The sequence below is a fragment of the Vipera ursinii genome, assembly GCF_947247035.1.
Source record: "Vipera ursinii genome assembly, chromosome: 1".
In the NCBI taxonomy this organism is placed as follows: Eukaryota; Metazoa; Chordata; class Lepidosauria; order Squamata; family Viperidae; genus Vipera; species Vipera ursinii.
The window spans coordinates 171,781,473-171,804,600 of NC_139512.1; the positions used below are offsets into that span (position 1 = coordinate 171,781,473).

The window sequence follows — 23,128 nt, forward strand, 5'->3', positions numbered from 1 at the left end:
CTGCACACTGCTGGTTCATAGTTAAGTGATCATCCACTAGGACTCCCAGGTCCCTCTGACAGTTACTATTTTTAAGCCAGGTCTTGCCCAATCTGTACTTGTACCTTTGATTTTTCCTGCTTAAATGTAAAAGTTTTTTTTTTGTTGGATAGGGCCCATTGTTCATGTTTGTCAAGATCTTTTTGGATCCTGAATTTGTCTTCTGGGGTGTTTGCTACTCCTGCCAGTTTTGTGTCATCTGCATATTTGATAAATTCCCCTTCAATTTCCTCATATCTTCATTGATGAAGATATTGAAGAGTACTGGGCCTAAGATGGAACCTTGTGGTACCCCACTGGTTACTTCTCTCCAAGTGGATGTAATGCCATCGAGGACTACTCATTAAGTACAGTTTGCCAACCAGCTACAGATCCATCTGGTGTTGATGTTGTCTATTCCACCTTTTCCTAGTTTACCAAGAAGTAGATTGCGGCCTACTTTGTCAAATGTGTTACTGAAGTCTAAGTATACTATGTCCACAGTATTTCACTGGTCTATTAGTTTAGTCACTTTGTCAAAGAATGAAATAAGATTGGTTTGGCAGGATCTGTTTTTAACAAACCCATGCTAGCTATTAGTTATAACTTTGTTTGCTTCTAATTGTTTGCAGATCTGTTTTTTATTTTTTTTATTTATTTGATTTATATACCGCCCTTCTCCCGAAGGACTCAGGGCGGTGTACAGGGCAATAAATATCAAAAATATAAGATACAAAAGTTTAAAAAAATTAAATAATTGTGCCCGATGCAATAAATTAATTAAAATCAATATTAAAACCCCAAACCCATCAGACCAGGCCGGCTTGTTCAAATAAATAAGTTTTTAGATAAGTTTTGATTATCTTTTCTAGGATCTTCCCAGGTATTGATGTTAAACTGATTGGTCTGTAGTTTCCTGGGTCTGTTTTTTTTTCTCCTTTCTTTCCTGAAGGTAGGAACCACATCAGCCCTTTTCCAATCCAATCCATGATTGTTGGGATGCAGATTGTCATACAGAGTGTTTCTAACCACTCATTGACTTTCACACATAGAACTTCCAGACTATTTGCATTTTCAACTGTCCAAATGGTATCATCAGCATTTTGCAGGTTATTGAAGTTTCTTACTCCAAGTTTAAAATCAATTGACAATGACCTGTAATGCAGTTGGTGGTTTAGAATGAAGAATGATCACCCCCATTATTGCTTTATATAACATTTAAACCAAACTAATATATATAAAACCAGACTATTATAACTTATTTATGGTTTATCATTAAAAACAGCAAATCATTTGCTTAAGGATCACATTAGAATTTTAAATATGGAAAAAAGTATACTTTAAAATGTAAAACTTAAATATACAATTACAAGTGTGTGTGTGTGTGCATACACATACACATCAAACATATATGCCTGACAGTCAGTGGCAAAGTTAGATATGTGTGCCCCTACGTAATGTGCAAAATAGACTAATTATCCATTTAAAGTCAATAATACAGATACTATTAAGTTAGGCTGAAATGGTTTCTATGTATAAAATGATAAAATACAGAGCATGCCTTTTTTCTGCATTATTTTTCTAATTTATTTTACATTTTTTACCTGCCCCTATAGTTTATTAAGTGAAAAGAAAGTTTCCTCAAGGACATTTGAATAGATCTCTGTTAAAATTATTAAATTCCTTTGGCAGTAATTCTAGATTGGTGCCCGTTTTGGAATATGAATGGATACCAGCATGCTCATTGCTTAGTATAGGTCTAAGACTTCTGCTTATGAAGTCAGCATTAGCAAGGTCTCCTCTGAATTTGAAGAAAAAAAATCTCGAAGTCCCAAACAAGAATATCTGAGTTCACTCCTGCTCAATCTGTTATTTAAAAACTTTTTAAAGGCTCTAATCCAATTAAATGTAATTGCACAGGACAAGTTAGTCATTGCTAATTTAATCCATATGATTTCAATTAAGATTTAAATTTGACCAAAATTGGATTGACAAATTAACATAAGGATATTCTCTTGCATGAGGTCCAGATTCCATACATCATGTTTTATTACTTAATTTAAGCATAGTCCATTAAAAAAACAACCAAAACCAAAATGCTAAAAAAACATTTCTCTCTTTTTTAATGTTGCATTTAAAACACAATTAGAAGCCAGCTGGTGATCACCAAAATACCCCAGGAACCATGCAGAGCAAGAATATGCCATATTCTGTTTTAAGATGCCTTTGCAGTATCACCTTGCAGCAACAGCTGTCGAGAAAGATCGGATTGGTGCGAATTCTTTCTCTGTAGCTGGGCAAGTGGCAAAGACGTTAATACATTTTTCAGTTCATTTTAGGTTCAGGTATTCCCAAGAGCTATCTTCCCCCTGTTAATCAAAAAAGAAACAAGATGCTAAGATTGCCCAGCAGGAATTTGGAAACTCAGTGCAAGTTCCTCTCGGCTGGAACTCTCGGCTTGGTTTTTATTGTAAAAATGTGGCACATTAAAAGATGAGATGCTAAATTAGCTAGAATAAACTTCCTGAGGTGCAAACCTGATGCCAAGCTGCTCAATTTGCAACCGGCCGACAAGTGGATTGGCTGTATGCTCAAGCACAGTCCTGAGTAAACAAGGCTAACTCAGCACCAGCATTGCTAGTGGTGATTGACTGAAATATGCTTTTGGTTGGCAATGAAAACAAATTCTTCCTTGAATTATTTCCTGGTTGGTACCTTACAGATAATTGTTTTAAAACTTGAATGCAGGGCTTTGTTTTGTCACAGAACACTCAGAACGGAGTTCCGGCCCCTTTTTTGGATGGAATCTTGTAGAGTAGGCAAGGCGGGTTGTATGACATGTGTGAGTTTTTCTTTTACAAAAAAAGCACTGCTTGAATATATGCTAAATTATTGGAACTGAACTGAACTGTGCATTATCTAAATTACCTGATTTTAACCTGGAACCAATGATGGCCAATTGATAGGGCTATGATAAACCAGTCATGTTCATTGACTTTCTCCTCTCCCCAGTCATGAAACAATCTAATGGCTGGTTCAGACTGACAGTTTCCCTGTGGAAAAAGAAAGGAGTTGTCCTCATCCAAATTTTGCTATTTTCTAAAACTGTTTCCAGATGATATCTGAATGTTCTGAAGATTTTGAAGGAGATGTAAAGAGTGTTTTGTCTGTTTCAGGTGTGGCTTTGTATAAATAAAAACAGAGTCCAGGCATTTGCCTTGATAAGCTTTTACACATTTATTCAGCTGAATAAAGACAGGTCCCTCCAAACAAGAGGGAACCCTGAGCACACTTTGACACTCATATTTATATGCTACATGGTCCATTTCTCCACCGAGAAGCACTGGCACACTCCACCCAGACAAGCTGGCACACTCAAGATAAAGAAGTACAGAAACAGTCATCCACCTCCCTTGGAAGTCTTCCAAGGATATCAAATGTTATCTCAGGGATATTAGTTGTTTTCCAAGGAACTTTTCATGACCTTGAAGGCCAGCAGAGGATCTGATGACATAGCCTCATATGCTCCCTCAAGACTGTCAATAGAAATATTAGATTCCTGGTCAACAAAGAGTAATCAAGATGACTCTGACAGAGATAGACCAGATGCATTACCAAAGCAATGAATTTCATGTGGCCTAAGTTGAAAACAAATACAAAATATGTCTATGGCTCAAACACCTACCCTAATTCACATTGTATAAAAATGTGAGATGGTGCACAAGCAAACTTGCAAAATTTTGTAATTATAGCCACTCTCAATTAAAAGAAATATTAGCCTTCCTATGTAGGCTAAGATATGGAAGCCATACACTTAAAATAATGTCCTTTCTGACCCAGTTCTCTTATATTGTATTTATACTTTTAATTATACAACATACTTTTGTTGCAATGTTTGATTATATATGATAACATATGTTAGGCTCTCAATGGGACTGATAATCTTGAATATTTCTAGTCTATTTAGTATTCTGATTATATTAAGCCTTCATATTTCTAAAGTAAATATTTCAAATCAGATGATTGTCTTCCCTATACTTTACTATTGAACATGGTGACATTAACTAAATAACTAAATAAGCCAGACTCAACAACATTAGCGTATATGTTGAAAGCAAATTGTACCAATGTTTCCAGAATCTCTCTACCATGTCTTAAGTGTAATAACTATTTTACACAATGCACTTGTGTTCCATTTTTATGGAAAGAAGCTGATAAGCATTAAATAAAACTGCTGTAATACTCCCCAAAGAACAGCAAAACCAAACTCAACAATTGGTGTTAAATTTTATTTTTAATCATTATGTATATTACAGTTTCCTGGATTTACTAATGATTGTGCAATATAATTATTAAATGACTCCAATTCTATATGACTTTGTATAACATATAGAATGAATACACATATCCACAAACACAAACATTTCTTTATGCTTAGGACAAATGTTATGAAATGCTTATGAAATTATCCGTCAAATTCTTCTCTAGAGATCCACTTATATGATCCCTCTTACAGCAACAATGCAATCCGTATTTTTTTTAAACTTCTGTTGTTAGGGCAGACTATTGCATATCTTTTGGCAGAGAAAAATTACAATTCATTCATAGTAGGCACACTAAAAGAGAATTTGCCATTTCACCTTCTTTTTTCAATATCTGTTATGCCATTCCACAAACTGACCTTAGGAATGCAATGGATATTTTCACTTTGGTATTTAATAGAATTTCTCTTCTTCCTATAAACTGAGTTGCAGAGAGACAGCAAAAACTGTCCAATAAAGAGCAGGGGATTTTTCTAATAACACTGAGGAAAAACAATCCCAGGATTATCTTCTTTAATTACAATAATAGTGAGGACGAGGAGCAGCAGCAGCAGGAGGAAGACAACATCATATTTACTGAGTATGATAACGAAATGTATACATCCCCAAAACCCAGTTCAGAAAGCTCTAAAAAAAAAAAACCAGCATTACCTTCTTTAGCTATATAGAGAGTCTTCACTTACCTCCAACTTGTTCAGCAATGATTCAGAGTTGTGAACAAGTGGTACTTATGACCAGTCCTCAGAGTTCTGGCCATCGCAGCACCACCCAGGGTCTTATGATCATGATTTTGGTACTTGGCAGCCAGGTCACATGATATTTGCAGGGGCCCATAATCAGCTACTTTGATTGTTATTTCTTATTTGCAACCTTCCCTGCCAGCTGCCCTCAAGCAAAGTTAATGAGGAAGCCAGCAGATAAAGTTGCAAGTCATTCTGATAAGTCCCCCTGCCTTCCTGTAGTCACATTAGTGCCACACCATCCAGCTTCTGACTTTCCTGTACTCATGTGTGACCTATGTCGGGCGTCTCAAATGCCCCTCCCACTTTCTACCATGCTGAAACCTCCTATCCCTCAGCAGCAACCCCCATAACACTTTGTGCTCCTTACCTGGGACTTCCACAACTTCCACTTAATGACACACATGTCTTTGGGTTACAATGGGAATCAGGACTGTTGGGACTGTCATTATTAAGCAATGTGATCACATGACATTCTGCTTTACAAGTGCATCAGTTAGCAATGGCAGTCCCAATCCCAATTGCCGTTATAACCCAAGAACTATCTAGATTACTTGAAGCTCAATACATAAAGAAGGTGAGCAGGATCCTATTTTGTTTAAATATGAAAAGTCCAAGTTCATTCCAGCATGAAGCTGTGTACCTGGGATGGTTTCTCTGACACAGCAGCCCCAGAGAGAGAGAGCACTTTTTGTGCAATACAGTCAGAGCTCTGTCCATTCCATTTATAACTGATCTTGACTCCTTGGAACTTATAGCAAGAGTAGCATCTGATCAGCTCCTCAGGAATTCTTCCTGGCAGCGGATGCTGGTATTGGTTTTACTACAAGGAGTATGGACTATTCTTGGTGGCTAAACACTGGGCCTCTGAGCCTCAGCCGTATAGCATAACGGAGCATAGCAACAGAAAATCTTCCTCTTAGCAGGAGCACCATCTGGTCTACTTGTTTGAGCGCATAGAAACAGCTTCCAAAATTAAGCAAAAAGCATCATTTCCTCCAAGATATGGGGGCAGGTGTCCATCGTCCTTGTTACCATAATTCTATTTTGGTTTAGGACAGCTGAATTTGTCCCCAAAGTGTAAAATGATAAAATAAAAAACTGAAACCTATGTATTAAACATTTTGCTAACAGTCAAAATAGCCTGTACTGGAAATTTTCCAATTACATGGAAGGAAACACATATTTCTACACAGGTTCATATTCTTTTTTTTATTCTTATTAAAAAGTTTTACAAATACTTTATAAACATAAGACCCACCCCTCCCCCACCCCCACCCAATTTCCCCTCCCTCCCCCTCCTCCCGACTTCCCAGAGCGTAATACAGGGTATTAACCCTAACAATCTTAAACTATAATATGCTAACTAACTATAATAACACTTTAAAGACCAGCCGAAGGAGGTGATGATCGGTCCATGACAGGGGCATAACAGTTGGAGAGCCCCCACCAAGATCATCAAACCACCGTCCAGATAAGAAAACCAAGTCAAGGGTGTGGCCTCCCTCATGAGTTGGTCCAAGAATTACTTGCGTCAGGTCCATGGCCGTCATGGAAGCCATGAACTCCCGAGCTAACTCAGATGATCCTCCTAGGGATGGGGATATGTTGGGGTTTTAATGGGGATTTTTATATTGTTATCGATTGTTTTAGCTGGGCTACTATTTAATTCTTTTTAATTTTTGTATCCTGTATTTTTTATATGTGCCCTGTTCACCGCCCTGAGTCCTTCGGGAGAAGGGCAGTATACAAATATAATAAAACTAAACTAAAACCAAAATCCTATCGAACTTTAACTCTCCTTAAAAGTAACTAAATAATAATAAATCTTATAAATCTACTACTTATTCAAATGCTAAATGAAACTTTTTGGTCCCATATTTATTCTGAATATAATCAATCCATCTTCTCCATTCCAAGATATATCTTTGTTGCGAATGGTCTTTCAAATATGCTGAAATTTTTGCCATTTCTGCCAGGTTCGAAACTTTTAAAGTCCATTCTTCTATAGTAGGCAAATCCTCCTTCTTCCAATATTGCGCTACCAAAAGTCTTGCTGCCGTTATTAAATATAACATCAATTTAGTTTCTATAGCAGTACAGTCTATAGTAATAACCAGCAAAATTAATTGTGGAGAAAACTTTATCTTTTTCTTAAATATCTTCTGCATATTCCACCAACTTTTAATCCAAAAAGCTTTAACTTTTTTACAGGTCCACCATATATGATAATATGTTGCATCATCACAACCACACCTCCAGCATTTAGGCTGATAATTTGAATACATACATGCCAATTTCTTAGGATCTAAATGCCATCTATAAAACATCTTATAAAAATTCTCTCTTAAATTTTGTGCCTGTGTAAATTTTACATTTCTGACCCAGATTGTTTCCCAAGTATCCATCATTATTGGTTCTTGAATATTCTGGGCCCATTTTATCATACAATCTTTAACAAGTTCCGACAGGTTCATATTCTTAATCACACTGAAGTTTGCTTTGGTTGAATGAATCTGCTATGTGAATGTACCCACTGGGGTTTGAAGATCCGTGATTTCCTACTTCCTGCCCCATGTCAGCTATGGGTTATTCAGCTAAGCAGACCATAATTTGGTATGGCAGGGAGTCCTGATAATGGACTGGGGGCAACTGGCTTTGCCAGTTGCTGGCTTGTGAAACTTGACCATCAGATTCCTCCACCTGTGATCTATCATTTTGGGTGTTGGTTGAAGAGGTTGGAAAATAAGTCAATCTTTTTTCCAAAGCACCAGAAGGCAGGGCAAGGAAGCAATGAATGGAAACTAATTAAGGAGAGAACCAACCTAGAACTAAGTAGAAATTAATGAGTGGAACAACTTGCCTGCAGAAGTTATGTTTGTTCCAACAGTGGAGTTTTTCAGGAAGAGACTATATAAATAACTCCACACCCAAAGGGATGTGGTGGCTCAATGGGTTAGGATGCTGAGCTTGTCGATCAGAAGGTCGGCAGTTTGGCGGGTCGAATCCCAAGTGCCGTGTAGCGCCTGTTACTCGTCCCAGCTTCTGCCAACCTAGCAGTTCGAAAACACATAAAAATGCAAGTAGAAAAATAGGGACCACTATGGTGGGAAGGTAACAGCCTTCTGTGCACCTTTGGTGTCTAGTCATGCCGGCCACATGACCACGGAGGCATCCTCAGACAAGCGCTGGCTCTTCGGCTTTGAAACGGAGATGAGCACCGGCCCCTAGAGTTGGAAATGACTAGCACGCATGTGTGGGGGAACCTTTACCTTTAACTTAATACCCACACCCACACACAGTGTGTGTGTGTGTGTGTATGTATATGTGTATGTGTATATATGTATACACATATACATAGATACTTATACACAGAATATATCTCAAAAGAGCAAATGTTTGAATTATAGTGCTTCTGTATATTTTATAATACAAGTTCCCAATTATATACACCATTTTATAGCAGAATTTTAAGTGGATCCAGGTATAAGAAGAGTGATGGATTTATCTTTTCATTTCAAAATCTGCTAGCCCTGACAGCAGATGTATATGTGTGAGGGGCATCTCTGGTCTTTTCACTCTAGCAAATACTTCAATTTTCCAGTTGAAAGTAATGAGAGAATTCACACAGATGTCAAATTTGAGAACCTTACAGAGCAATGATGAGCTTTAGATCCATGACAGCCATAACTGGCTGCATCCCAAACTTCTTCATTTTCAGAATATTCTTTTTGGAAACATTATATTTGCTAGCTTTCAACAAGCAGAACTAGATTGTTGTATCAGATGAAGGAATTGTACAAATAAAGTTCCATCAGAAGAGAAGTTCTTCACTGCTAATAGGAAAATTCCTCTGCTGTTAAATAATAAATAAAACAAAATAAAATAAAATAAAATAAAATAAAACCATATGAGTGGAGTATGTTAAAAATGAATAGATGAACAAACAAACATATTAAAAATCATCATCAGTTTCCCATGTGCAAGGCAATAACATTCCAGTCCAAGCCTTTGCAGCTATGATTGCATATCATTATGAAAGGAACCTGGGAAGTAGAGAAAGGCAAGAATTGCTTCTTACCTTCCTCAGGCTGACTTCCCCTTTAAGGTTTTGTTTTGGTTTTTTTTTGGAGGGGAGGGATTTTTAAAACAGCATTCATTAGACTGAAATAATATTTCTTTGTTCAACTGTAAAATACTACTGGTGCAAAGATACAACACAAACACAAAGCCCCAGCAATTAAATTGTCAGATAAATGGGGCGGGGGATAATTTATTCTTGGAATACTGACAATGCTGGAGGCTGGCACATTTTTTTTCCAGCATGCAAACTTCTCATTTTCTTAAATGCAAAATACTTTTTAATGTTTTTTTTTAAAAAAAAACAGAAGACGTAGAATGTCTGATACCATAAAATATCCATGGGTAGTGTCATTGGGGCCTTAGAATTTGATAATTACCTGAATTTAAGGAGAAAGAAGAAGGGGAAACACTAAAAATAAAATCACAGCTTGGTAATGACAATGCGTGAGGAGAATGAACAAGAAAACAATGTTTTAACTGAAAGAGGCTCATTCTTGGACATACTGAATCAGAGATTATAGTGAAGCATCAAAAAGAAATATCAAAGGCCAATTGATATTGTGTAGAAAAACATAGTTCTTAGGTAGAGAAGCAGAGTTAGGCCTCCCCATTACAGAGTAAATTCTGAAGTCCATAATATAATGGATAAGGCTACAAGGAATAATATATAGGGAAATAATGTTGTTAGCTATTATAGAACCTTGAGGGACCACCAGTAAAGTAAGTGGCAAGTTTTGAAAAATAAAAATGACGACAGAACCACCTAAAGAGGGATTAGAGGGTTGAAAGGGCTATAGATATTGGATTCTGCCAGCTCTGGATCTGAAAATGAAGTAATTCAAACCATATTTTAATTCCTTCAAGGCAGAATAGATAAATCTGAACACATTCTTTTCCATCTCTAAGATTCAGTGAGTCTCTGGACATGACCTGTTTTGGCAGAGGTTTTCGGAATATGAAAAAGTAGCATCATGGGGAAAATTTATAAAACATTATGCAGAGGAAAAAGGCAGAAATACTGGATTTCAGTTACCCACAGACTTGCCTTCGGATCACAATAATTTTGGCAGTTAGGGAACCATTTGCAATGCCTTGGGGGAAAAAATCATATAGTATGAGAGCTCCCTAATTTTTTTTTAGGTGTGTGACTTCATGTGCTTCCTTCACTGCAGGAGTCTCTATATTGAGCAGTCATGTGAAACTATTACTTTTTTAACTGAATTAGTCAAATCTAGCACTTGGTTGGTTGGTTGGTTGGTTGGTTAATTGGTTGATTGATTTCTCTGTGTGGTCAGCTTCCATTGTTTTCACAGTACCACATTCAACAGCAGTAGATAATGAAAAGAGAGATTGGTGAGTTCCATTACATTATCCTTCTGTCAATATATCTCTTCACTATCTGTAAGCCACATATCAACATAACTGTTGGAAACCTGACTTGCCTTATCAGCTCTAAGCACTGTGAATTTTATCATACTGTATTCCAAACCACTAAGTTTCTTTTTTTAAAAAAAACTTTGTCGAGGACTATTATTTCAAAGTTTAAACATCACTTCTATGAAGCAAGGGGTGCTTTCTTTCCTCCTTAATATCTATTAAACTTTCAGGTTTTAATCCCTTTCTTCCTCGAAACAAACAAAAGGTACTATAATTTCTGCAACAAAGATGATTGGGGGACTGGAGGCTAAAACATATAGGGAACGGTTGCTGGAATTGGGTATGTGTAGTTTAATGAAGAGAAGGGTGAGGGGTGACATCATAGCAGTGTTCCAATATCTCAGGGGCTGCCACAAAGAAGAGGGAGTCAAGCTATTCTCCAAAGCACCTGAAAGCAGGACAAGAAGCAACGGATGGAAACTAGTCAAGGAGAGAAGCAACCTAGAACTAAGGAGAAACTTCCTGACAGTTAGAACAATTAACCAGTGGAACAACCTGCCTCCAGAGGTGGTGAATGCTCCAACACTGGAGGTTTTTAAGAAGAGACTGGACAGACATTTGTCTGAAATGTTATAGGGTTTCCTGCCTTAGCAGGGGGTTGGACTAGATGACCTCCAAGGTCCCTTCCAACTTCTTCTTCTTCTTCTTCTTCTTCTTCTTCTTATTATTATTATTATTATTATTATTATTATTATTATTATTATTATTATTATTATTATTATTAAAGTTTAGAGGAGCATGAAGTTCCTCCTATTCCAATTTGGCTCTACATCTGGCCATTGATCAAGTCATTTGTGAAGCAAGTGTATTTTGTAGTCTCCGCACACTCATAAGAATAATTAACTGTTAGCAGAATCACAGAAAACGGCAACCTGAAATAAACCAAGTAGAACAGAATGATCAAAGTGTGGAACATTCCTTAGACTGAATAGAATTCAGAGATAATTGTCATGAGTCTAATTTGAGTAGAGAGCCATGAGGTAAAAGACAGATTGGAGGGAGGGTGAAATACAAAATAAGAAGAGAGAAAAATGATACCAGACCCAAATAGCAGCAAGGGAGGAAAATATATTAAACAGCATTTGGAAAGGAGAAGAGGGTCAAAGATGGTGCTTTGAGAATAAGGGGACTGTAGCATATCTGACTAAATGCAAGGAGACAGAGGAAGGAGACAGTGCCTGAGAAGAGAGCCAATAAAGATGAGTAGATATTGACAAGAAAAAGTATCAAGGAGGTATGTGGAGGAATTTAATAGTGGTAATAAAATTAGATATTAAATGAGAAAGGAAAAAAAGAAAAGGCAGTAGAAGAGACAAGAACAAAAACGAAAAATAGGCAGAGTTGGAGAGATGTTGAATGGATAACTGGATAGATAACATTTAAGCACTGATGATGGAGAAAAATCTTCCTTGAGAAGAAATGCTTAAATATTAGAATTATGGCTTGGATAAATGATCGATATACTTTGTATGCAACTTAAGAAAATCAGAATAATGTCCTTTCCTGTAATAACTATCTACTTACTTCTCTACCTGCATTTTATTTAGTTTTCTGGGAACTAATTTATGTCAGAAGTAGAAACATCTTTTCATATTTTTGTGCATTTGAGGCACAATTTATTGCTGCTTTAGCACTGAATTATTGCTTATATTCACTCCTGTTGTGGCATAGTCAGATGTATTTAAGAATGAAGGTGAAAACATGAGCAGGAGTTTAGAAATAAGTTCAGTCTGACTTTCATATTTTTGATGTTATTTTTTTTAAAAAGACCACAACAGCACTCACATAAATCAGTTTTGTTTTGTTTTTTTTGTTAGACAAAGCTTTTAAAATAATAGTACAATAACAAATTGGAAGCTGCAACAGATTTCTTCTTCTTCCCTAAGAATTATACTAATAGGCTAAAAATATTTTACTGCTTACTTCGTTGGGTTTGTACCACTTTAATTATGCTTTTGTGTTTTGTGATGATGGCAAAGGAATCACTAAACTGATAGAAAGAAAAAGTGAGGGGAAAAAACAGAAAAAAAGAGAGAAAAATACTAGAGGGTATGAAGAATCAGAGGATGAACCAACATGAATATTAATACTTCCAAATATCAAATCTGGGTTTTCTTCTTCACAGTCATTTAACCAGGGCTTTTTTTGTCATAGAACGCTCAGAACGGAGTTCCGGCACCTTTTTTGGATTGAACCTTGTAGGATAGGCAAGGCGGGTTGTATGACATGTGTGAGTTCCGGCACCTTTTCCTTTTACAAAAAAAGCACTGCATTTAACCATGGAACTATGTTAGGAACTATGAAAAGACCCATGAATTAATTGTGCCCCTGAATTTGTACGTCTGTATTTCTTTTGCAGTTTATAGATTGGAGGGGTTTAGAATAATATTTTCAGCCATAATCCCAAGGAATGTTTTCACAAGGTTTTTTTCTTTGTTTTGTTTTTTAAGCTGTTAAACATTTGAAAGGAAAATTAAGCATGTAAAGGAAGTGAGGTTTATAATTTCTATGTCCAACTCTCGCTTTCTCCCTTCCGTTACTTTCACCTTTTAAACAAATGTTTTGTGATAGGAAATATGAAACAACAACAATAAATGGTCTGTGACTATATTTAAACATGTGTTGGGGGCCAGATTTTTTTTTAAAAAATGGCAATTAAATGTTGAGATGGGAAGGAATAGATTTTAGGTCCACAACATTGGCACAGATTAACAGAGAACCTTTTCATCCCTAAATTGTGCTGTAAGCTATAGGCACATAGCTCAGGCTCAGGAAACCTCTTTGCCATCATCTAAGAAATTCAGAAATGGTGGCCTCTGCTGTCCTTCAAAGGACACTATACAGAACTGGACTCAACACAGATTTATTATTCAGAAACTCCACAGATTTTGATTACTGTCTATTTTGTAACACCTCCCCCCACCCTGCAACTTTGATTACTTTTTTTTATTTTATTCTTGTGTTTCTATAGCAAGAACTTTCCCCCAAGAGGACAAAAGAGAATTACTCTGAAATTATGGCTGTGATATGGTTTCCCCTAGCAATAGCCATTACAAGCCCTGCTTCAACATTTTATCTCCTTGCAATCAGTTAGCATTTTGAGTATTTATTTCAGGTTTTTACTCAACTAATGTCATTTTTTAAGATAGCTCTGTGTGACATAGAGGATCTTTCTGATGGGCATATTCATGTGCATTTTTCCATTTCCCGGACTGGCAGTACTGTATTATCAGTCTATAGTGCCCTGTCCTGATAGAAAAGCCCTCAAAGCATTTGATCTGTTCTCCTGGCTTCATTTCCCTCTCTGAGCATCATTTCCTGGCAAGAAAGATAACCACAACCAGCCTTTTTAATGTATTTTGGGACAGAATCAGACCAATGTAGATGAGCACTTTGAATTACAGATTCAACCTATCTGTAAAGTTGGTTAAATTGACAGGTGGCAGGCATGGAGGTACTCCGGCCTCCCCATCATCCAGGCAGTTTTTAGACACAAGGTTAGTGCTTTTTCAGAAGAAGAGTGCTAGACTCTAATTTAGAAATAGACTGAGGATGGGTTGTAAGGAGCTTGGAAGCACTCCTGCCTGCCTCTCTCTCCAGCCTTCCTCCATACCTGTGACCTACCAGGTGTACAGGTGTAGAGGAGAGGTTCAGGGTGAAACAAGAAGGAACAATAGTCAGTAAGCTCAATGTCAACTGTTGCTGCAAGGGAATGTCAATGATGGTGATGGGCTGAAAAGCCCACAGATTAAGCAAAATGGCAAAGGAGCAGGCAAAATGAATCTCCACCTTATTCCCCTGTTGAAAGAAAAAACTTTGTCAGGGTCCAGTCCAAGCCGGGAATAAACAAAATGAAGACTGCTTTAGAAAGAAGATTGTAGTTTATTGAAGAGCAGAGCCAGACAGAAATGTGGCTGTGAGAAAGCTGACCACATGTAGCTGGGAGTGGTGGGTTTTTATAGTTTATTGGGCTTTTGTGTTTGTTTCTGTGGCATGAACTCTGACCTGAGGTTCAGTGTGCACTTTTAGTATCCCGATGATGGTGGATTAATCCTATTATGTCCTAAAGGTCATATCCTGCTTCCCTGGGACTGTGGCTGATAGCTATGTCCTGTGGGTGGATAGGTGAGGGGTTGCTGGTTCTAGGATTCTTTGTCTTTCTAATCCCATCAGCTCCAGCCTTCCTGCCCACAACCTTTCTGAATGGGATTATCAAGTCTGCATTTCTACAGATCTGGTTTCTGTTTGAGGCAAAGAGACTTGGGCTTGATTTCCTTTGGGGAAATATAATATTCTGTCCTTTTTAATATCCCCCCAAAATATTTCCTTTTCTAGGAGGATTACCTAATAAAAATAGGTAATAAAAACCTATCACAAAATTTGTAACTCACTTACTGGTGGCTGAACTAATAACACACAGCCCAATTGGAGTGGGCAGAAACCAGCTCTCTTTCCAACAGATTCTTCAGTGCAGCACAGAACTAACTTCTTCTCAGGAATTTGCTTTGTTTTATAAAACACACCCAGCACTCTTTTACAATACTTGACAAAGCACTGGTGAACCTTTGTACAGGCAAATGCATCAGTGGAAGCTACAGTTTACTCTTTATTGTAACCCCACTCAAAGTGACTATGGGCTGCAGAGCGCAAGTATCAAATGGAGAGGGTGTGTGCTCAACATCAGCCTTGAGCCTAACTGGAATGGGCAAGTCTGACTCCCTGATTGCATCTCCAAAGAGATAACTGATGAAGAATCCTCCATTGTTTCCACAGGATAAAATGGGGAGAAGAGGGAAAAACGTACTTTAACATTAGAACACTAGAGATGACTTTATAGTGTACCTACTTTGGCCTGGGGATGAGATGAAGACAGTGCCATGAGGAGCAGCCATTTGAAAATGATTCCTGAGGCATCCTTGTGCTGCAGCTTGAATATTGTGAAAATTATTTCAAAGGGGAAAAAACTGATTCCCTGACAGCATTAAATTGCTGCTGGGATGAATAGTGAGGGCTGTATTTTAATAAATAAATCTCCATCATTCTGTCTCTTACTGCAACATATTGTGGGAAGAATCCAGAGAAAGAAATATTTTGGGAAATATTAAAAAAGGCAGAATATATTTCTCCAAAGGAATAATGGAGAAGATATTTAAAAGGCAGAAACTTCTCTCTCCCCTTAGCCATTGAATTCAGTGGAAACCAGCTTTTAGAAATGCAGATATGATAATCTTGTCAGAAAGATTGGAGCCTGGAAGCTAGGATTAGAAAGACAAAGATCCTCTAGAATCAGCAATCCCTCACACCAAAAAAATCCAACACAAGACGTACCATAATCATCAGCCACAGCCACAGAGAAACAGGATATGACCTTTGGGACATAATAGGATTATCCCACCACCATCAGAATACCAGAAAGGCACACTCATACTCAGGTCAAAGTTCATGCCATAGGAACAGCTCCAAACAAAAGCTCAAGAAGGTATTAAAAACCCACCACTCCTTACTACATGTGGTCAGCTTTCCCAGAGCCATCTTTCTGACTTGCTCAGCTCTTCAATAAACTACAACCTTCTTTCTAAAGCAATCTCCATTTGTTTATTCCCGGCTTGGACTGAACCCTGATGAAGATTTTTCTTTCTACAATATATATAAAAGAAATGATGGTTACTGCTTCATGGAGATAAACGAAGTCACCTGTAATGCATTATATCATTTAAGCTTTCACCTCTTTGAGATGTAAAATAATAATAACTGAAAAGATACGCATACTGCCTTGAATGTATCCCAAGAACATATCATAGATCCATTTGCCCCAGCAGGATGAGAATGCTATCTAGCCTCATGAATGCCAAAATTGAGCAATCTGGAAAAGTTATGCTATTGTTGATCATGTAATTCATTCATTGGAAAGAATAGTAGTACACATTATCCTCAACTGTTGTATTTATAGCCCATCACTGCCTTTGTGAGGTGGCTGATTTGAGCTCAAAGAAAGACTGAAAGAATTCTATAAAATAAAGAAAAACATTTTTATTTGCCAGATTAAAATATAAGTTGGACCTGAGGCCTTTGGCTTTTGATCAGAACTGGACTGCTTCAAATCATAAAAGTGGGATTTTTCATCCTTAGATCTCTAAGGACCAAATATTAGGAAGCTGGTGTAATGTCAAGGCTTTTCATACTATTGAAAGCAGCAGTAGAACTTTTTCCACCTAAACTAATCATAACTGTGATTTAACTGTTTTTGTCATGTCTGGAATGCAGAAAAACAAGGAAAGTCCTGGGAGGCTGGATAGCAGCTGGTAACCTTTTTTTTTTACCATTTGGTAAATATTCCTCTTTGGGCTAATTTACATGTTACAGTCACCATGTAAAGACCTTTTAAAATTCTGCAATATGCTGTCCTTGCAGGTCAGGTAACTTCTGCCATAACAGTGCAATTCTCCTTTTTTGCCTGAAGATATTATTAAATACTTTCAATGACCATTTTATTTCTATATACGGATATATTCCCACATCATTCCTTTTCCTTCATAGCAGCTTTACCCCTTTGTTCAACAATTCTGGTCCTTGCAAGGCATGACTAGTTTGAGGCAAATTTAAGGGCAAAACTGTGATGATAATTTATTCCTCCACAATATAGTCACCCTTCTTGCTAGCTTTCAAGAGAAGTCTTTATTCATTTTGTATTATTTTCACACGCATTTCATACCATGGTTTAATTAGCTTTGATGATTTATTTCCATGGAATATTTTGCATGCCAGAAAGGTGGCATAGAAACATGCACAAGATCTTCTAAGAGGTAGTTTACATAGAATAGAAATTTATGAAACTGAAGGGTAACCCTTACTCTTCAGGGATGCTTATGGATAAAATGAACCAATCTAGCCTTTTCTCTTTACCATTAAAGGAGAAAAAGTGCAAGATAAGACAGCTGCAAGGAGCAGACCTACCATGCTTTAATGGTGAAGGATAATTCTTTTAATCTTCCAACCACCTTTTTTTCCCAATGCTAGAATGGGGTTCTTGAGGAACCAACTGTCTTCCATTTACATTTCAATCAACAATTCTTTGAGGAGGATAGCAAAAGCTGTTCACAAGTGCAGAAGACAATCTACTTAAAGGAATACATTTTTCTCTTTTTTAATAGTAATTTTATTAAAATTAAAATTACAAAAATAGAAAGAGATCCAGTTTGGTCTAGTGTTTTAAACTCCAAGCTAGAAATAAGGAGAGTATGAATTCTGGGCCCACCTTAGGCATAAAAAAAAAACCTTGCTGGGTGACTTTGGGCCAGTCAATCTGTCTCAGCCCAACTCACCTCACAGGGTTGATGTTGTAGGGAAAATAGGAAGACGGAGTATTAGTTATGTTTCCAGCCCTGAGCTATTTATACAAAATAAAAGAAAAAAAAGAAGAAAAAAACCTAAATGAAACTAAACAAACAAAAAGATAAAAAGAAAAAAGAAAATATCCAGAAAATAGAAAATAGAAAGAAAAATAGAAATAAAATAAAATAAAATATAGTCCCTTTGTACATAAATTCATATCTAATCAAAGCTAGAATCAATACAAATTTAAAATAATTTAAAAGAAAAAAGGCAGAGGAACTGCTAAGATTTATATAGTACAATAATACAGATATAACCTATATAGATGCATAAAGCTTTGATAGGAGACTTGATTCAAAGCTAATTGAACTTAATCTGTAAATTAAACTGAAATGATCAATGAAATAGTCAGTTATTTTCCTTTGCTTGCATAAAAGCCATTGTTTTTGTAAACATTTTATTAATTTTCTAATTTTACAATCATAAATACTTAATAAACATGTTATCTGGGTCCATTGGTAATTCAGTGGTACATATTAACTTTCTCAGGCTAGTTCCAATACCACACCATCCAGTGCTTCCTTGATACTCTCTTCTTACAGTGGTATGTATTTTTCCACACTGGGCAAATACAATTCTTGTTACTGTTAATACATATACATATACATTCATCACATTTTTCTGGTATTGTACATAATATTGATAATGTTAGTTTATAATATCTTTTCTAGCCAAAACATATCTCAATTGCATTTGTATTTAAAATCCATTTGTTCAATCAGTATCCTGTTTTTCCCACTTTTTTTAAAAAAATCCCATCAATATTCAAAATGCTTATAATTTTCTCATAATATATTATATTTGGGTAACCAAAAGCTTCCCTTTTTCAAACCCTTTTAGAATTTTCATATGTCACATCTCATAACAAAATATAATATTCTAGTTAGAAATCCTATCCTTCTAGTTACAATACTACTTTTATTTCTAACAGTTATCTATTTTCTTAACCATATTCAAACATTTATTTAATAATACAATATCCCATCTCTATCGCTTGCTTATTGTTTTCTCATAGTAAATTATATTTGGGTAACCAAAAGTTTCCCTTATTCATACCCTCTTGGCATTTTCATATTTCCCTTCTCATACCAAAATATAGTATTCTAGTTGCATATCCTATCTTTCTAGTTATAGTAATACTTTTATTTCTAACAATTATCTATTCTCTTAGCCATGTTCAAACATCAATTTAATAATATAATATCCCATCTAAGGGGTCAAAGCCTCTATTTTCTTCAGTCTTACTCTGGCTTTCTTCCTTTGCCAACTAACTTTCCAAGTCAATGTATTTGAGTCCTCAGTATAGTTTTTCCCTTGTTTTTGTGTATATTGTTTGAAGTAAGAAAGACAATTTGATTAAAATACTTTTGGAAGAACACTCAGCCCATTTATATTCATTAATATAAATTAATGTCGATGCCTTGGTGGATGCCTGGGAAAGGGCGGCTGCCGGGGCACTTGACTGTGTTGTACCCTTGCGACCTCTGACCCGGCGCAGATCCCGTTGGGCTCCATGGTTCTCTGCGGAGCTCCGGGAGATGAAGCGTTGGAGATGGGGTCTAGAGAGCGGTTGGAGGTCCAGCCGATCCGAATCTGACCGATTGCAGTTAAGAACCTTTATAAGGTCTTTCTTATCTTGCGGCGATGAGGACGGCGAAGTCTAATTACTTCGCTGCCCTCATCGTGTCCGCAGATAATCGCCCGGCCGCCCTGTTTAGGGTGACTCGCTCCCTCCTTAACCAGGAGGTGAGGGAGGATCCCTTGCAGGGACGAGCCGAGGAGTTTAGTCATCATCTGGTGGACAAAATTGCTTAGATCTGGGTCAGTCTGGACTCTGACTGGGCAGAGTCTGACGTGGAGGAATTGGACGGTCTTGAGCATGTTATCTGGACTGAGTTTGATCCTGTTTCCCCTGATGATGTGGACAGGATCATGGGGAGGCTGAGCACCACCAATTGTTTGTTGGATCCGTGTCCCTCTTGGCTGCTTTATGCAGCCCGGGAGGAGACACGAGGCTGGTTCCAGGCAGTAATAACTGCTTCTTTGAAGGAGGGTGTCTTTCCTGCCGCCTTGAAGGAGGCGGTGGTGAGACCTCTAATCAAAAAGCCTGCCCTGGACCCGGCTGTTTTAAATAACTATCGTCCAGTCTCCAACCTTTGCTTTTTGGTGAAGGTTGTTGAGAGTGTGGTGGCGCATCAGCTTCCTCTGTTCATGGAGGAAACTGATTATCTGGACCCGTACCAATCGGGTTTCAGGCCCAGATACAGCACGGAGACGGCATTGGTCGCGCTGGTGAATGATCTCTGGCGGGCTCAGGACAGGGGTTGTTCCTCTGTCCTGGTCCTATTAGATCTCTCAGCGGCTTTTGATACCATCGACCATGGTATCCTACTGCGGCGTCTCAAAGGGTTGGGAGTGGGAGGCACCGTTTTACGGTGGTTCTCCTCCTATCTCCTGGGCCGTTCGCAGTCGGTGTTGACGGGAGGGCAGAGATCCGCCCTGAGGCCTCTCGTTTGTGGAGTTCCTCAGGGGTCGGTTCTCTCGCCCCTCCTGTTCAACATCTATATGAATCCACTGGGTGAGATCATTCGTGGTTTTGGGGTGGGGTATCATCAGTACGCTGATGATACCCAACTTTTTCTTTCCACCCCAAACCAACCCAGCGATGCCCTCACCGTGATGTCCCGTTGCCTGGAGGCGGTCCAGGTCTAGATGGGGAGAAACAGGCTTCGTCTCAATCCTGCCAAGACTGAGTGGCTGTGCATATCGGCATCTCGGGCTAACCAGATTATTCCACCTCTAACAATGGGGGGGTGAGGTGTTACCCCCCATTGATAGGGCTCGCAACTTGGGCGTCCTCCTGGATTCACGACTCAATTTTGAAGACCATATAGGAGCCGTGACCAGGGGGGCTTTTGCCCAGGTTCACCTGGTGCACCAGTTGCAACCCTATCTGGACCGAGATGTCCTACGCACAGTCACTCATGCGCTTGTGACCTCCCGTTTAGACTACTGCAATGCTCTCTACATGGGGCTGCCCTTGAGGACCACTCGGAGGCTTCAGCTGGTGCAGAATGCAGCCGTGTAAGTTGTGATGGGGATTTCCCGATATTCCCATGTAACACCTCTACTCCGTGAGCTGCACTGGCTTCCGGTTGCCCTCCGGGTGAGATTCAAGGTGCTGGTGATGACCTATAAAGCCCTAAATGGCTTGGGTCCGGGATGTTTAAGGGAACACCTGCTGCCGGCATCAAGCTCCCTTCGTCCAGTGGACTCCCACAGGGAGGGTCTTCTCAGGGTACCGCTGGTAAGAGACTGCCAGCGGACAACACCCAGGGGGAGGGCCTTCTCAGTGGGTGCGCCTGCCCTTTGGAACCAGCTGCCAGTGGAGCTTAGGACCGCCCCCGACCTCCGTTCATTCCGCCGGGACCTGAAGACCTGGCTCTTCGAGCTCTCTGGCCCAGGCTGAGAATTTTAATTTTAATTTTAATTTTAACTGGGGTTTTATTTGTTCAGGGACGGATATAATTTTTTAAATCTGTTTTTAACTTTTGTATTTTTTGTTTTAACCACCCTTGTAAACCGCCCTAAGTCCTTCGGGAAAGGGCGGTATATAAATATAATAAAATAAATAAAATAAATAAATAAAAAATTAAACAGCCTCCCTCTTTCTCCAATTTTCCACAGTTCTTCTGACAACTTTATCTTCCATTCAATCAGCTCTTCTTCCCTATCCTCAAATATGTTCTGAGATGTTGACAAGCAAGATATTTTTTCCATTTCCGGTATTATCGCTGCATCTTCTAATTCTTCGTTTGTCTGGGTCTGTCTGTTAATTCCTTGCTTTAAGTCCTCCATCTTTCAATCTGCTTCCTCCAATTTTCCTCCTATTTTCTGGGTTACTGGTTCTTTCTTTGTAGTCATTTTCTGAATTTGTAAATTTAGATTAGAAATTTGTTCTTTTATCTCCTTTGTGTTGTTTTTAGTCTCATCATGAGCTAAGACAAATTGTCTTTTGTATTGATTTCAACATAGAAAGAATTTCTTTCTGAGATTCATCAACATTTTCTTGTTGGTATGTGAAGCTGGGGTTTTGGAGACAAACGTTAGAGATTTTTTTTTACCATTTAAGTGTGGAACATCCATTTTGTTTTTGTATGTGGTCTTTATAGTCCAATCTACTTTAAAATTTAAAAAGTTTCAGTCAATTGTCATTTGAACTCAAAATTATCCAGCCAGCCTGTCAGTTTGTCCTAGGCCTCCCTTAAACAAATATAAGCAAAGTCCAGGTTTTTCTGTCCAATGAAAAACATATCATTTCTGTCTAGTGAGAAAAGAAATAATTAAAAGTTATTCATCAATCAAAAGTTTATAATCCAAAGTGTTCCATCATCTCGATCAGTCATGCCTGTTTCTTCTACAGGGGAATAGTTCCATGGCACAGCTCTAAAAGTCAGTTAGTATTTATATTCATAATCAAAGCAGGTCAATTTCAAAATAGTTTATCATCTCTGCCACTCAGATAAGCAGCCCAAGACTTGTTGTTTTTTCCCCCCTTCTCCAGCTGCAGTATTCAAAAGTCAAAGTTTCCAAGGACACCCAAAGTCTTATCTGAGTCTGGGCTTTAGGTGAAATTTCCTTTAAGTATAATTGTAGTGCTGTGGTTCATCACTAGATCTTGTTAACACCTTCTTCCAGCTTCAAACTTATATTGCAAGCTTTTCAAGTCTCTTTTCTAAAAAAGTCTCAAAAGCACTTTTAGTCCCAAAATTTCAAAGCTATATATCTATATTGATTCCAAATTAATCTTATAATTTTCTACATTTCCCCCCAAGCAGTTAGTTCGCTGCTTTTTTTCCTGAGGGAATGGGGCAGAAATTCCCTTTCCCTCTCTCATTGGGGAGGATTCTTTGCTTTGGGCATTTTTTCCAAAAAAAGTCTTAAAGTTATAAAGAGAGGATAGAGTCTCAAGCCAGTTTCATCCCTGTTGCTCAGAAGTTACTTGTTAGTGGGTTTTTCCTTTGGTTGTCAGCAACTTCTGGCTGGCTACACAAATGCAGCCAGTCTTTTCCCCACTGGTTTGAAGGACTTCCTCAGATCAAACAGAAAAGCCACTGCCCCTCAGCAATCAATGAG

The 23,128-nt window shown here is 38.0% G+C and overlaps 1 long non-coding RNA gene across 1 annotated transcript; it reads right to left on the bottom strand.

Moving 5' to 3' along the window:
* Nucleotides 1-2,177: 2,177 nt before the first annotated feature.
* Nucleotides 2,178-5,215, bottom strand: LOC310638654. The gene is made up of 3 exons (XR_014492146.1): nucleotides 5,024-5,215; nucleotides 2,947-3,071; nucleotides 2,178-2,387 (listed from the first exon to the last, which is right to left on the bottom strand). It is a non-coding gene; the product is annotated as an uncharacterized lncRNA (long non-coding RNA).
* Nucleotides 5,216-23,128: the final 17,913 nt, after the last annotated feature.